Raw genomic sequence first — 15,802 nt, 5'->3', positions numbered from 1 at the left:
ACTTTGTCAGAGATAAGTATTGCTACTCCTGCTTGTTTTCGGGGGCCATTGGCTTGGTAAATCTTCTTCCAGCCTTTCATCCTAAGCATATGCTTATTTCTGTCGGTGAGATGAGTCTCCTGTAAGCAACAAATTGTTGGATCTTCTTTTTTAATCCATTTTGTCAAATGGTGTCTTTTGATGGGTGAATTAAGTCCATTAACATTAAGCTTTAGTACTGATAGGTATGTGGTGATTCCTACCATTTAGTTATCTTAGTTGTTTGAAGGTTTGATTGTGTGTACCTAACTTGATGTTACTCTCTACTCTCTTGCTTTTTCTTATCCTGTGGTTTGGTGCTGCCTGCCTTTTCATGGTTAAGTTGGGTGTCACTTTCTGTGTGCAGGATCCCTTGCAGAATCTTTTATAATGGTGGCTTTGTGGTCACATATTGTTTTAGTTTCTGCTTATCATGGAAGACTTTTATTGCTCCATCTATTTTGAATGATAGCTTTGCTGGGTAGAGCATCCTGGGGTTGAAGTTCTTTTCATTCAGTGCCCGGAAGATCTCACCCCACGCTCTTCTTGCTTTTAATGTTTCTGTTGAGAAGTCTGCTGTGATTTTGATGGGTTTACCTTTGTATGTTACTTGTTTTTTCTCTCTTACAGCCTTCAATATTCTTTCCTTAGTTTCTGAACTTGTTGTTTTAATGATGATATGTCGTGGAGTAGTTCTATTTTGATCTGGTCTGTTTGGTGTCCTGGAGGCCTCTTGCATCTGTATGGGAATATCTTTCTCTAGATTTGGGAAATTTTCCGGTATTAATTTGTTGAATATATTATGCATTCCCTTCGCTTTCACCTCTTTTCCTTCTTCGATGCCCATGATTCTCAAGTTTGGTCTTTTGATGGAGTCAGTGAGTTCTTGCATTTTCTTTTCACAGGTCTTGAGTTGTTTCATTAATAGTTCTTCGGTTTTTCCTTTAATTACCATTTCATCTTCAAGTTCTGAGATTCTGTCTTCTGTTTGTTCTATTCTGCTGGATTGGCCTTCCGTTTTGTTTTGCAGTTCTGTTTCATTCTTTTTTCTGAGGTTTTCCATATCCTGGCAGTTTTCTTCTTTATTGTTGTCTATTTTTGTCCTGAGTTCATTTATCCATTTATTCATTGTGTTCTCTCTTTCACTTTGGTGTTTATACAGTGCTTCTATGGTTTCCTTTATTTCTACTTTTGCTTTTTCAAATTCTCTATTTTTATTGTCTTGGAATTTCTTGAGTGTCTCCTGTACATTTTGGTTGACCCTATCCAGTATCATCTCTATAAAATTCTCATTGAATACTTGTAGTATGTCTTCTTTTAAATTATTCTTGTGGGCTTCATTGGGTCCTTTGGCATAGTTTATCTTCATTTTGTTGGAGTCTGGATCTGAGTTTCTGTTCTCTTCATTCCCCTCTGGTTCCTGTACTAATTTTTTGCTGTGGGGAAACTGGTTTCCCTGTTTTTTCTGTCTTCCCGTCATTGTCCTTAGTGTTGTTACTGTCCCTGTACTGTGTGTAATTAAGTATTTTCTAGCTTGTAATAATAACAATGGTAATATTTAGAATGGAAGAGTGAGCTGAGATGGAAAGCAAGAAGTTAAAGAAAAGGGGAAAACAAATATACAGACAAGAGGGAGAAAGCAGAACAAGGTATCAGACAAGAGAGTTTCAAAGGTATAAACAGGGAGTGTTAGTGTACTAATCGACAGTAAGCTGAACAGACAATAGAGAGACAGAGAGAGGATTGAAAATCAAAGATAAAAAAAATAAAAAATAAGTATATGAAAGTAATATCTATATATAAAAATGAATTAAAATAAAATGGAAAATAGAAAATTAAAAAAAAAAAAACTTCCAAGTTTATATGCAATGCAATTTCAGTCTTAATAATTTGGATGTCCGTCTCAATCTCCAGTCCTGGAGTTGGTGCCTCAGATGTTGTTCTGTAGTTGTCTCATCAAAGGGTATGCATAAAGTAGAACAAAACTACACTCACACACACACACACACACACACACACACACACACACACACAAGAAAAAAAAAAAAGCCCCACCAAGTGTCCCCAGTTCAAATGCAATACAGTTTCAGTAAGTTTTTCGGCTTGCAGGTGTAATTCTGTTGTTCTCTCATCAAAGGTAGGGAGAAAAAGAAAAAAAAGCGTCTGGAGGCAGTTCTGAGAGTGATATCTGCAACTGTGGCTCGCCTGCCTGCTGCTCTCAGCCTGTAGCTGGCGGCGTTATTTATGTAGATCTCTGGGGTGAGCTAGCACTCACCTGGTCCCACAGGCTTTGTTTGCTCAGAGTTCTCCTGTGTGGGAGCCTCTGCTACAGGCTTTCCCCTTTCCAAGCACTGGGAAAGGTGACACTGCCCTGCGTTGTCAGGCCTGCATGTTTATTTACAGTTCATGTGGGAGGTGGATCTTCCCCCTCTCCTCTGAAGTTTTCCTCCCACTGCCACTTTCACAAGCTTTCCTGCTCCTGCTTACTGGGCGGTGCTGCTGCTCCTGCCAGCCACCATGTTTGTTTACAGTTCACGTGGGAAGTGGGTCTTCCCTCCTCTCACAAGCGTCCCCGCTCCTGGTTGCTGGGCGTGCCCCGCTCCCGCCAGAGCCTCTCCGGCCCGCCCGGCTTGTTTATTTACAGTCCCTGGAAGGATTCCCTTCCCCCAATCTTCAGCACTCAGGGCGCCCCACCCTCTTTCCAGCGTGTCTTAACTGTTCTTATTGCTTAGTACTCAGTTTCTCTTTTTTCCCGGGTGGAGGTCAGTCTGTCCAGGGGGCTATGCTGCTCTGGCCCAGGCTTGTCTGTGGGGCTACCACGGTACTGCAAAGCTCACCTGGTCCACGTCTTCCCAAGGCGTATGGGCGCCGGCCACTGGCAGCCCCGGGGGCCCTCCTCGTTTCTCCGTTTAACGTGAAGTGGAGATTCTCTGAGCCGGCTGGAGATGTGGAGGGGTCAAAGTTATGCCTTTTCTCCGTGATTATGCCTGCAAAGTGTGTCTCCAGCGTCTCTCCAAGATTTCACTATAGGAGGGTCGCTTTCTGCTTCCTACCTCTAGCCGCCATCTTCAGATTGGATCCATCTTTGTCACTTTGCAGTGTTATACTTGGAATCACACAGTACGTGATCTTTTGAAGCTGTTGTTTTTTCCTCTCAGCACAATGCTCTGGACATTCATTCAAGTTGTTTTGTGTATTAATAATTTATTACTTTTTGTTGCTGATTAATATTCCACAGCATGGATGTACCATAGTTTGATTGTTCACCTATTGAAAGGCACTTTGGTTGGTTGCAGTTTTGGGCTAATACAAATAAAACTGCAGTGAACACTTTTGTACAGGTTTTTATATGAACACATATTTTCATTTACCTGAGGAATACAATTTCCAGACCACACAGTCAATATATGTTTAGCTCCAGAAGAATTTGCTAAATTGCACCATTCCTATCAGGAAATGTATGAAACATCCAGTTTCTTCATATCCACACTAACCTGCTTTTTTATTTTATCTACTCTAGTAGCTGTATAGTGATGTCTCAACATGGACTTAATTTGTATTTCTCTAGTAGCTAGTCATGTTATACATCTTTCCATGTGCCCTTCCACCATTTCAATATCCTCTTTGGTATAATGTCTCCTCATGTCTTTTGCTCATGTTCTAATTGGATTTAGAAATGTAGACCTAGTTAAAACATCGTTTATATTGAGCACACAGAGAGACATTCTAGACCTCAATAGATTTATCATAAAGAGATTTTTTTAAGGACACTTGGAGACAGTATTTCAGCAAGAAGAGAAATAAATTTTAAAATATGCTACAAAATATATGACAATGGAGGATGGACGTAATTTAACAAGGCTTATTGTTGGGTAAAGTAGCAAAGAGAAAAAAAGAAGAAATGGCATTCTTAGCAGGTGGAAGTTAAATTCCATACGCCAGGGGAAGGTTCAAGGGAATGATTGTGAACTTGGATGTTGAATCCCCCAGGAATCTGTTTTCATTTACCACCGTGCCATGTTTTCATGACTGTGCAAGGGCCTTCTGCAGTGCCTGGAGCATGGTGGTCAACAAACACGAATTTTACATTTAAAAAATCCATGCAATTGTCTCAACACTGTGGATAGCAGAGTGAGTAGATTTTCAACATTACTACAGTTTGAACATCTTCCCCCAAAGTTCACGCATTGGAACTTTAATTCCCAACTTGGCAGTGTTGGGAAGTAGGCGGGAGGTATTTAGGTTATGACTCATGAGCAGAGTAAGGCCCTGAGAGACTCAGGACTGGGCTGGTTTCCAATGGGAGTGCCTGTAAAAGTGAGCCCTTTTACAAACTCACTCTTGTCCTCTTGCCATGTGATGCCCTCTGCCATGTTCTGACAGATCACAAAGACCCTTTCCTGATGCTGCCACTGTGCCCTTGGATTTCCCAGCCTCCAGAACTATAAGCTAAATTAGACTTCTTCTTCTTACTAATTACCCAGTGAGGTATTCTGAGATAGCAGTGGAAACAGACTAAGACAAGCATGTATACAGAATTAATGGATTGCCTTCATTTAAATCTTGTAACCCAGTCCATCTTTTCCTTTTTCCTTCCCCAGTTGGTTACCCAGTGATAGTGAACTCTGACCACAATGCACAGTACTAGAAAAAAATGGAAAGAGAACAGACTTGCTTACTCAAGGAAGACTTCCTGGAGACACTAAATGTTGTGATTGGCATTACAGCCAAGGGAAAAGGAGCTAGAAAGCACTAACCTTGTAGGTGATGTGAGGCACTGAAATGCATAGTCGTTTCCTTTTCTAGCATCTTCTACGTTCTACATTATCATCCTCTCTACAGAGCATATGGATGAGTGAAGGCATCCAGATAATCATTTATTGAATTTTCTTGATAGGCCTGATTTTCTGACTATAAGGGAACATTTACAACAAAGTACTTAAAGTCCTACATCTAAAAGGATGCAACTTTTGTCTTACAGATAATGGGAAGTTGTTTTGTTTTGTTTTGTTTTTGGAGACTCCTGATGGCTATAATTGTCTGTGGAATGGATCTGAACAAACAAAGCAAAGAACTCATGAGGAGTGGCCTCCTTGGCCTTGGGCTAGGTAAAGTCAGCCTCTCTTCACTACTCAGAACCAACATCTGCTGCTTAATGACAGGCTATTTTCTGGTCAGTTGAAGGCTCATCCATTGAAGGAGACCATTCTTCTATGGCCACCTCAGCTCAGTACACAAACACCCCATCTCTAGTACTTTATCTCTTCTTATTATTCTGCTTTAATCTTGAGCTGTTCCCTATTAGAAAATTCCCCTCATTGGAAATTCTGTTCAAAATGCTATTGATAACTAAGATGCACTCTTGGCATTGTCAGAGATATGTCAACAAAGTCAAGAAAAAATTGCATAGATCTGGAGCAAGACCATTCTGGGTTTGGAATCCAGCTTCAGAAGCTATCTCAGGTTCGTAATTGCTGTGTCCCCAATTATGAACTCATATAAAACAGGAGTAATACTGGCCTCAGAGAGATGGGAGGAGTCAATGAGGCAAGATGTTTAATGCATAATAGCAGACACAGAATAACATTTACTACATAATGGTTGCTTTATCTCTTAAAATGTGACAATGACTTCCAAAGAAAGGGAAGTGAGACAAGTCACACTTAGCAGCTGAGGCCTCTGAAAAGGCAGGTCAGCACTCTTGGGGATATACCCAAAAGACTGTGACACAGGTTACTCCAGAGGCACCTGCACACCCATGTTTATTGCAGCACTTTTCACAATAGCCAAGTTATGGAAACAGCCAAGATGCCCCAGCACTGACGAATGGATTAAGAAAATGTGGTATCTATACACAATGGAATTTTATGCAGCCATGAAGAAGAACGAAATGTTATCATTTGCTGGTAAATGGATGGAATTGGAGAACATCATTCTGAGTGAGGTTAGCCTGGCCCAAAAGACCAAAAATCGTATGTTCTCCCTCATATATGGACATTAGATCAAGGGCAAACACAACAATGGGATTGGACTTTGAGCACATGATAAAAGTGAGAGCACACAAGGGAGGGGTGAGGATAGGTAAGACACCTAAAAAACTAGCTAGCATTTGTTGCCCTTAACGCAGAGAAACTAAAGAAGATACCTTAAAGCAACTGAGGCCAATAGGAAAAGGGGACCAGGAACTAGAGAAAAGGTTAGATCAAAAAGAATTAACCTAGAAGGTAACACCCACGCACAGGAAATCAATGTGAGTCAATGCCCTGTATAGCTATCCTTATCTCAACCAGCAAAAACCCTTGTTCCTTCCTATTATTGCTTATACTCTCTCTACAGCAAAATTAGAAATAAGGGCAAAATAGTTTCTGCTGGGTATTGGGGGGGTAGAGGGAGGGGGCGGAGTGGGTGGTAAGGGAGGGGGTGGGGGCAGGGGGGAGAAATGACCCAAGCCTTGTATGCACATATGAATAATAAAAGAAAAAAAAAAGGCAGGTCAGACACGGTGCCTGACCCAGCCAACATCCCATCATAATTGAGGTCTTCCACAGCACAACTCTAGGTGACTCTCTGGGAATGGATGAATATCAACTGAATAGATCGCTGGTCATAGCACTCATTGCTTAGCCTGATCAAAGATTACCAGGGTTCTTCACCTAGTGGGGAAACAATACCAAGCCAAATCATGACATTAGTTTCTTCAGAATCAGAAGCAGGTTTCTGGAAATGGGCCAGAGGAGGAGAGATTAGGGATGCCAGGTAGCAGAGACCATGGGTCTTTTGCTTGAGAGAGAAAAATCGTGTCTGAACTGAAGGATGGAAGCCATTGCTGAACCACCATGTTTCTTGGCTGGCTTTCCCAAGTCCAATAGTGGCCCAAGTGTTTTAGAGCAATAAAATCTTTTCCCTCTATTGGCTTGATTCTTAGAACCAAGGAGGCTTACAGATATATTCTATAACATGTCTTAATGAAGGACACATTGAATTTGCTCTTCTTTTTGAGAGAAATTGGTGTTTTTCACACTGAGCAGATAGAGATACACGAGTAAGATGACCCAGAAACATCTAGAACACCCATAGGAAATACACATCAGTGCCACAATAATGATTCATTTCACAACAGAGGCACTCGGCAGTGAGTATCTCATTCTGTAATGACCCAGCGTGTAAGTCTCCTTCCTAATTCTTGGACTCCAGTCACAACTAAGAGTCTGCCTCTATTCCTGCCTCTGGTATTAAGAGGGTTAACAAATGACCCTAACCCAGACAACTGAGAACTCCACAAAGATACTGGTTCTTAAGAAATGACTGACACATACAAAAAAATTGCATTAGATTGACATTCGTAGTCCCAAAGCTGTGGTAACTGCATTGAGTGTCATAAGGAAGCTTGAGGTGGGGAGACAGCTCAGGAGAGTGGGGTATATATGTGTCCAGGAGCAGTGGATGTACAGTGGATTTATACAGGTGCAGTAGGGTATACAGCGGGCATATTCAGGAGCAGTGGGGGTATACATTGAGTATGTTTACGTGCAGTGGGGTGGACAGTGGCTGTGTTCAGGTTCAGTGGAGTGGATAGTAGATGCATTCAAGAGCAGTGGGGTGTGTGGTGCGTGAGTCCAGGAGTAGGGTATAGAGTAGGTGCGTTGGGGAGCAATGAGGTATACAGTGGGTGTGTTCAGTAGTAATGAGTGTCTGTTCAGTGGGTCCAGGAACAGTTGGATGTCTGTTGGATGTGTTCAGAAGCAGTAGGGTGTATTGTGGTGAAGTGATGGTTTGAGGATCATCAGGGTACACATCAGGATTATTTCTGTTGCCTCTCTTCCCTTGGCTTTTCTTTTGGGACTGTTAATGAAGGATGACTACTGTAATTTCTTTTGTACCTAATCTATTTAAAGTTGGTTTGTTGCTTGCAAACTAGATCTTTGACTGCCACTTGTTGAAAGGAAAACATGCCATCTGAACAGGTTATTACACAAGGCATTGGGGATAGGTGAGATTTTAGCTGTGCTCTGTGTTCCTAAATTTTGGGCCCATAAATAAAAATGGACTAAGATTAGTGAGACTTAACCTGAAACACAGAGGGATCAAACTGAGACTTGTGCTGGGAAAATTATCTCCAATCCCACTGTAGTAGATGCTATGATTGACCACCAATTCCCTTCAAATTCAAGGCACCTGTTTCCTGATACCATGTGTGTCAACTGTGAATGAACCATCACAGTTTTTCTTCCTTTCTCAGAATCACCCACAGCAAAGGAGTTTCTATACCCATAGCTATGAGCCCTCCAAAGGGCTGGCTCACATCTAATGACTAGTCCTAGCCTCATTTGGGGACAACATTAAAAGGTCCCAGCCTCAGAGTTCTGTAGGATTGCTGAGGTCAGTTTCTGCTCTGCCTAATTTGGCCTCCTTCACTCTTCCACAGGTCTTGTTACTCATACTCATCTCAATTATATTGTGTTTTTTAGGAAATCTAACATAAGACATTTACCTAATGTTATGGTTTGGATCTTGGATTTCCCCAAAGGCCATATGTTAAAGGTTTGGTTACAATCCTGTGATGCTCTTGGGAGATAGTGGAACCTTTAAGAGGTAGGGTCTTCTGGGAGAAAGTTAGGTCATTGGAGGCATGCCCCAATGGGACCCCACCCCATCCTGTTTCTCCCTGTTTTTACCTCCTAGCTATCATGAATTGAACAGCTTTGCAGGCCCAAAGGCAATGTGGCCAAGAAGCCAAGGACTGAAACCTCTGAAATTATGAGTCAAAATAAATCTTTACTCCTTTTAAATTGTTTAACTCTGGAGTTTTGTCACAGCAACATAAAGCTACTCCATTTCAAGAACCAGTTTCCCTCTTAGATAAGCAGAGCCATGACTCCTGCCCAGCATTCTTACCCAGTGGGGCTGGGCCATTCAGCTGCCCTTTCAGGCAATTGCTCTGGCAAACTCCTCACCATGCCTGAGCCTAATGCTGACACCATAGCTACTCAGTGTTAGATGCAGTTAGAAATAGAATTCCCTGGATAACAAAAGGCTAAAGGCTAACCCCAAAAGACTAGGATTAATTTTTGCTTCAAACCTTTGGATTGGAGTTATCACACACATCTGTTCTAGAGAAACATACGTATTTGTAATCTTTTCTTCAGGTAATTATTTTTCTTGTAATTATTGGATTGAAACACATAGCAAAAATAGCCACCATATATTGCATTATCTGTAGTACACATATTAATAGGTGCTTAAGACATATTAACTCTTACACATTTAGTGATTTGGTATGATTTTATTTTCTCTAGTAGGGTACTGGTAACCATCTCTCAAAAAAGCCCCGTTTGTTTCATGTGCCAATGTCCATGGTGGAAATACTCCCACCATGACTAATTTGCAACTTCACTGAAGCTACTAATGTGACAACACAGAAGGTGGAATTGAAAGGAGGTACTAACAAGTGACTGATGTCAGAGCCTTCAGCACCCCACTGTTTGTTCCCCTTTAGTAGTAGATGATGTGTCAGAGGCTCAAAGAATCACCTGGGGAAGCATTCACTGGCGGAACATAAAACCCTGCGTGCATTGCCTTCAAAAATAGGGAAAATGGCTGAGTGTGGTGGCATATGCCTGGAACCCCACTTACTTAGGAGGTAGAAGCTGGAAGATTGTGAGTTTGAAGCCAACCTGGGCAAAGTTAGCAAAGCTTGATCTCATAAACAAAATAAAAACAAAAGGGCTGAGGGCATCATTCAAGCGGTAGAGTACTTGCTAACAAGTGTAAGGCCCTGAGTTCAATCCCTAATACTACAAAAAAAAATAATAATTAAAAAATAAATAAAACATGGGAGCCAGGTACCAGTGGCTCATGCCTGTAATCCTAGCTACTCAGGATGCAGAGATCAGGAGGATCAAGGTTCAAAGTCAGCCCTAGGCAAATAGTTCTTGAGACCCTATCTTGAAAACACCCAACGCATAACAGGGCCCACATAGTGGCTCAAGTGGTAGAGTGCCTGCCTAGCAAGCATGAAGCTCTGAGTTCAAACTTCAGCACCATCAAAAGTAATTAATTAATTAACTAAACATTAGAAAAATTAATAGCTCACATAAAAAGAAGTCTGGAAGTGTGATTGGTTAATATTCCTTCTAATATTAATCTTCAAAAACCATCTGTGCTGCGTCTCAGGGTACCAGATGAGCCCCCCCACAGTGGCCACTCACAGCTGTCTCATTTCTAGGAGCCTACCTTCGACATGACAATATCTAACAAGCAGAAGAAGAGAAATAGTTTCTTCTTATCTATATGTTAATCAAAATCAGTACAGATTTTTGTACAAGTTTGCTGGCCTCCAGGAATACACACACTGCCTATTATAGAGAAAATGGAATTTCATTCTATTGCACAAGAATGAAATCTTTCTTTTCTTGCATAATTATCTACACCAATGTCCCCTGACCTTTTGCCAGGACCATAAGCATCTTTGGGTCTCAGGCCCAAGGGGACTTGTGGGATGAGATGATAAGGAGACCTCATGCATTCTGTAGTTTTTACCAACCAGCCATGTGACTTCTCTCTCATTGTAGAATGAAGAAATTAGGTCAGTTGAGTTATTCCATTTTTTTACTGTATATTTCTCTGATTAAACCCATCCCAGGATCTTAAAAAAGATGAGTCCAGAAAATGAAAATGAAATAATGAATGTAATACTCCAAACCAACATCACAAGTGTACCAAGTCTTATATTACTTTTTCTCCCTAACCCTCACTCTTTCCCGGTTCTGTGCAACTTCTGCAATTAAAAAAAAAACCATACAAGTACTATATCAAAACATAAAATAAGATTTTCCTGAATGTGTAAGCTTTATTCAGGGGAAAGTACTTTTGGAAGTAGCAGTGGGAAGGCTGACAGAGGGGGCCTCTGGGTTGCAATTGTCACGATTTGCTCCCCTGACTTTGTTTATCTTCTGGTCATAATTGTTAACAAGAAGACTCTGGAGCATTTATTTGCTTACTTTGCTCATAATGATAGGAATAAATGGCTCCAATTTGATGTGGCAGCATTGTAGAGTGCCACTGGGCACATTTCCCAATCTTGGCACTTGCAGACTCCCATGAAGCTCTGTGGCAATTTGTTTTGTTAGCAAAATTCTACCTTGTCCTATTTTTCAGGGTGCCCTCTCTACTCATCCATCCTCAAATCTCTAGAGGGCCTTATCCCTGGCAGCTGAAAGGACACGACACTGACAACTCAGTGTTAAAAAGTCATTTTTGAGGCCAAGGGCTCTGGGATTGAGGCACTGTGAATGTGGAGATAGCAAGACTTTCACACCAATGGCCATTGCCAAGCACCCACCAAAAATTTTCTTCAATATACTTGATTACCTACTAAGTAATGTTTTGTCCATAACATAGGTGTAGAGGCTCAGGGATGCTCAGGGATGCTCAATGATTGCCCAAGGTCACTTTGCCAACCCAGGATTTGATTCTGAGCTGACCTGTGGTAAAGTATCCACTGCTTTCCAAATTTAATTCAAAAAAAATTCAAATGCCATTTCTGGCATGATTTGATTTGGGAACTTTAGAGCGATTTCAGAGTCATGAACAGGAGTAAATCGATAGACTAGCAGCACATATGAGCTATCTCAGGCAGATCAGGGAGAAAAAGTAAGAACTCATGGCCTAAAGATGGTTTATTGGTTAGGGAAAGAAGGGTGTGGAGAACACAGACGAGCCAGAAAAGAGATCAGAAAGGCTAGAAGAGGAGAGTTATGGTCAGGCTTGTTTTGATTTCTCAGACAGGATTAGGGAATGATACAATGACTTGTCCACTATCTATCTATCAAGCAGTTTCAGTTAGCTAACACATAGTTCATGAGTTTACAAACTGAGATGACCCCAGATCTCTGGCAGGTGAGCATAACCAAATGATGTGGCTGGCAAGAGGCAATAGGGAGAGATGAGGACTGTAGTAAACCTATATCTATCAAAAGGGGGTAGCCAACACTCAGGTTCAACTGACTGTGACCAAATATTACAATTCTTAGAGGACTGAAATTTTCAGGGTTTTAAAAAACATGTTCATCCAAAAGAATAGTTCAACATCTTGGAAGCAGTCCATAGGCCCTGAGTTTTCCTATTTTGCCTCAAAAGTTCAAAGCCTTCCTACCAGTCCAAAAGTTTCCCATGTTCTAGGGATCCCCAGAGCCCAAAACTAAGTAATTGTTTTTCATGTATACTTTTTAAATTCCAGAAAAAATTCAAAAATCATTCCTGTCATGATCTGATTTGGCAAAGCAGAACTTTGCAGGGAAAGTAATTAGTGTTAAATCTAGACTATACCAGAGATAAATGGCACTAATGAGGAATGGATACTATGATGAAGGTCAAAGGTAAAACTCTAATGGAATTTGATGCCAAAGGCTGGAAACAGAGCATTTTGAATGACTTCACGAACAAGGAATTGACAGAAAAAATAAAATGTGGGTAACAATGACATGCATCCAGGCAGTTGGGAGCTTTTATTTCTCCTCTCAACTTTTTCCCTTCATAGGTACATCTTGGAATGCAATAGCAACTCACTTGTTGAACAATCCAAAATGTTCAGACAGACAAACAACAAGAACCAAAACAAAACTGTCTTGTAAAGACAGTCTCCACTTAATAAACGATGGGAGATATGAGTGTTTTGGTGTTATCTGAGGGAGCTTTTGGTGGGTATCTACCATGTTTACAGAATATTATGGTCCTTCATTAGTCAGTTGCCACTCTGAACCTCCAACTCTTCCTCAGTTCTCAACCCTTCTGATTTGAGTCCTGCCTTGTACCCAGGACTTCATCTCTCTGGATATGGAATGCTGTCTTCAGTTTTGGCAACAGCACATTTGCTCTGCCTACTGCCTATCCCCAAACTGGAATCCATTCTATGGACAAGTATCTAGTATCAAGTTGGGTTTTCCGAAATTGCCTCCATTGGAACCCAGAGCCATCTTCTACCTGCTGCTTGACTGCTTGCCTGCCTCCTGCTTCTGCATGTCTCTTCTCCAACTCCACTGTCGTTGTGTGGACTGCACCACTAATTGCCTGTTGACCATTGGCTGGGATGTAGCTTAATGTGAAGGAAGGAAGGAAGGAGGGAAGAAAGGAAGGAAACAAACAAGGAAGGGAGGAAGGAACGAAGGAAGCAAGGAAGGGAGAGACAGAGAGACATGAGCAACACTAATTTCTCTTATCTGGGATATTCATTCCTGTTTGTTCTTTGAAACAGAAGCTAGGCTTCTGTCAGCACAGGTATGTTGAGAACCATCTTACATGCAAGGCAAGCTAATAGGATCCCAAAGCAGAGAGAACTAATACAAGTCCCCATCTCCAGAGACCACAGAGGACTAGGGAAAATGAACTTAGAGATGATGCTGTGTGTGATGCATGGGTTGGGAGATGTTCTAAAGTGAGCACCTCCTGCAGATGAGAAGGAAAGATGAGGAAGGAGCCCTTGAATTTGGAAGTCAATAGGTCAGTGTTAACGCAGTGAGTAAAGCACGTGATGACCAGAACGGCTGGTGTGTGTGAGTTATCATTTATGCGTAGCTAAGAGCCTGGACTTGGAACTATGAGAGTTAGGCTTGATGTTCAGCCCTGCCATTTATTTTCCATACGACCTTTGGGAAGTTTCTCACCCTGTTAAAACCTCCAGTTCCTTGTTCACAACTAGGAATTAAGTAAAGTCTGCCCTGGCAGCTACTTCACACGGTGGTCACAGGCACCAAGTGCGACTGTGAATGGAGAAACGACTATGAAATGTGAGGGTGCCTACCTTTATTATCAGTACTGAACAGAGAACCCACACCCAATACACACTGGGACAACTAGGCTGTTGTGCCTGGAACTTCCCTGTTTCAGTGACACCCCCAGACCCCAGAAGCTTCCTCAATCCAAGACAGACCAGGACAATTGGCTAGTCTGACTCAAGTTCTGACCAAAGGTACTGTTAGAGGTCTCTGCTGGCCATACACTGTTTTGAAATTTCCTAATGTATACAGTCCAGTGGCTTTTAGTTATATTCACAAGGTTATGCAACCATTGCAACTATCTACTTCCAGAACATTCTCATCACCCCAAAACCAACTCACTTGAGGTCAGTTCCAATTTTCCCCTTGACATGTCCCTGGAAACCATTAATCCACTTTCTATCTCTATGGATTTACCTATTTGGATATTTGATAGACATGGAATCAAATAATATATGGACTTTTGTGTCTGCTTCTTTTACTTTGCATAATTTTTTCAAGCTTATCCATGTTTTAACACAGATCAGTCTTTCAGTCCTTTCTGTGAATGAATAATATTCTGCTTTATGGATATGCTGCATGTTTTCACATTTATCAGTTTGTTAACAGTGCCAGTTTACTCTGTGATCAGAAGACTTCCAAATTCTTTGTCCTGTGTAGAAGAATCCATGGCAGGACATGTGGGTATAAAGGGAGTTAATTAAAAGCTAGGGAAGGGAAATACAAAGGGGAGCATGGTAGGGACTAGATGGAATCTGGAGGCTGAGAGAGCAGGTTTCTCTCCCTAAGTGCTTTTAAAACTTAGTCTAATCTGTGGGAAGGGCAAAATCAGGTGATTCCCATCCAATAATCAATGACATGGGTTGTTCCCAGACAGGTGAGGGTGGTCTGGGCTACTGCTGAGCCAGACATGGGCAACCTACATTTACATGAGTCCCAAACGTTCCCTAATTTTAGCCTGCCTCAAGTTGGTGTTGTTTCCAATTTTTAGCTATTATAAATATTGTCACTATGAACGTTCATGTACAAGTTTTTCCGTGGACATACACTTCCATTTCTCTTAACTAGTTATGTGGGAGTGGAATTGCTGAGTCAAATGGTAACTCTACTGTTAGCTTTTGGAGGAACCACAAAACCATTTTCCTAAGTGACCGCAACATGCAACATCTCACCAGAAATGCACGAGGCTTCCAATTTCTCCACATCCTCGCCAACATTTGCTATCATTTTTCCTTTTGATTATAGTCATCCGTGTGCGGAGGAAGTGGTACTTCATTGTGGTTTTTATATGTGTTTTCTTGATGGTAATGATGTCTAACAATTGCATGTCCTTATTTGGCCATAAAATTTTAATTCCACAATAAATGGACATCTTGCTGTCCCAAATCTACTTCTTGTGCACATAGTTCTGTCAAGTGTCCTATTTCTGAACACAGCAAGAGAAGAGCAACAGTCCAGCTCAAACACCCGTTCACCACTACAGAAGAAAGTTTAAATCCTTTCATGTCATCCTTCGCTATCAGTCTCTGACCTGCTTTTGCATTCTCAATTCTGTTTTTCCCTACATGAACTCCACTCCAATACAGCTGATCTGTTACTGTTCCCTGGAATACATCACTCAGGGCTCCCCTTTTGGATCTATAGCTAAAGGAAATCTCAGTTCTTAAACTTGACAGTGTAAGAAATGTCACATCTTCTTATTTTCTAGTAATCAACACATTCTATTCCTAGCTACTTTCCTGACAGGTTGGTGAGAAATTCTACCTCAGTCATTCTAAGGGCTGTACCCAATCCTGGAATAATGTCAAAGTTTCAGAGATTAGGAGGGGAAGAATAATAAACATTCCCAGTGAGAGAGGTTCTGTCCCAATTTTCATGGCCGCTTCATTCTGTTGGCATTTCAGACATACCAGTGGCAACACAGTCTTTACTCAGACTACAAGCCCTGTGCCTGGAGGCTGCCCTCCACTGGAGCAGCTGCCCTCAGCCCCAGTTCTGGCCTCAGGGCTACA

Source organism: Castor canadensis, chromosome 4 (assembly GCF_047511655.1).
Source record: "Castor canadensis chromosome 4, mCasCan1.hap1v2, whole genome shotgun sequence".
NCBI classification, from domain to species: domain Eukaryota; kingdom Metazoa; phylum Chordata; class Mammalia; order Rodentia; family Castoridae; genus Castor; species Castor canadensis.
Note: the sequence above shows the minus strand (reverse complement) of the source record.